At 41.4% G+C, this 1,536-nt stretch overlaps 1 protein-coding gene across 1 annotated transcript in view; it reads right to left on the reverse strand.

Moving 5' to 3' along the window:
• Positions 1-233: 233 nt before the first annotated feature.
• Positions 234-1,536, reverse strand: part of camta2 (calmodulin binding transcription activator 2) — a 39,869-nt gene continuing 38,566 nt past the window's right edge. The window contains exon 25 of the mRNA XM_067580378.1: positions 234-1,536. This exon is cut by the window's right edge and continues 1,950 nt beyond it. The gene's annotated coding sequence lies outside the window, so the exon portion shown is untranslated.

The raw sequence follows: 1,536 nt of genomic DNA on the forward strand, positions 1-1,536 counted from the left end.
CTCAAATAGTTTCAAACAGCAAGTAAACACAGTTTGACTGGAGAACTTGGACTTCTGCATGAAGTATTTTGCATGCAGCATCAGTAGAAAATAAACAATAGCATTTAAGATAAAATTACATAAATCTTTTCCAGAATTTATAACTAACAACTAAACATGTGTAACATCTTCTAAATGTTTTTTTTTGTATCTCTATTTTCCACCAGCAGGAAAACAAACACAACCAAAACAAATAGCAAACAGCTGATTTATTTGTCTGACTTGTAGAATGATGTTTTAACAATGATTTTTAATTTTAAAGGTTTTGAAATGCAGAACAATGAAATACAAACTCATGCAAAGCTTCACTGCAACAGCTGAAGAAGAAGTAGAAACTGAAGATTATTCCTCATTCAGGGTCAAAACTGAAAAACAAGCCCAAAGAAAAAAAAAAAACCTGTCAAAACATCCGGGAAAAAAAAAAGCTCATGCTCGGTCCTAGCAGCTGTGGTTGCCGTGACGACACAGCATCATTCAGTCTCCGCTGAAGGAAAACGTGTTAAGGACGTGTTGCAGCTGTGATGGGAAACCTGCTGGGTCGTCCGTCACTGCCGGACTGATTAAAATACAGTTTTGTTGGGAATCCCGGTCTGACCTCTGACCTGTGACGTCATCAGCGCCGATGACGTCACAGCCTCCTTCAGCTCTCTCCTGTTTTAGATTAAATGACACCAGAAGCTCCTCGTTAGTGGTTTTTTATGATGCGTTTGACTTCTTCAGTCTGGAGCGGCTCTCTGTTTAATCTCCTAATTAAGATAATTAAATCATAACGACGACAAAGAAAGTTAAACCCGCCTGCTTAATGGAGAGGAAAATATATTAAAACTTTATATTTTTGCACAACAGAGCGTTCCCGTTTGTCGTCCTAAAAGCGTAAATGAGTTATTTTGTAGTCGTAATGTGAAGGAAGCTCGGTCGAACTGACCCAGCTTTATGATTGTTGCCATGGAGACAGCGCTACAGTAAACGATCTCTTAGCGATGTTGCGTCTGGGGACGAGGTCGCTGCCTTCAGACTCGCCGTGACGTTTCACGTTGAAGGATAACTGCCGTCTCATTGGTCGATCGAGTTTGTGTTTGTCAATAAATCTTTTAGCGTGAGACGTCCGAATCTCCTGCAGTTTCTGAATCGACAAGATTTCTCCAGCGGTAAACTGGCGTGAAACATAAATATTTATTATTTATTCACTTTGTATTTGTTTCTATTGTTAGTGGAAGCCTTTGTTACCGTGTTGATCGTGTTTTCAGGAAACTTATAGCCCGTTCCCGGGAGAAGACGTCCCCGAGGCTCGTTGGACATCTGTGTTACCAGAGAGGGAAACATCGGTGTTGAACTCTGACCCCTGCTGGACTCTGCTGCATGTGGAGTTCTTCTACAGGTTGACTTTTGGATAAACATTGAGAACTACTGCTCCCCTCCCTCTCCCCCGGCGATTTCCACCACACTAACGATGGACGTGTCGTTCTGTAGTCATTTAGTATTAATAGTGGGGGAAAG

This window comes from Thunnus thynnus, chromosome 22, assembly GCF_963924715.1.
Source record: "Thunnus thynnus chromosome 22, fThuThy2.1, whole genome shotgun sequence".
Classification (NCBI taxonomy): Eukaryota; Metazoa; Chordata; class Actinopteri; order Scombriformes; family Scombridae; genus Thunnus; species Thunnus thynnus.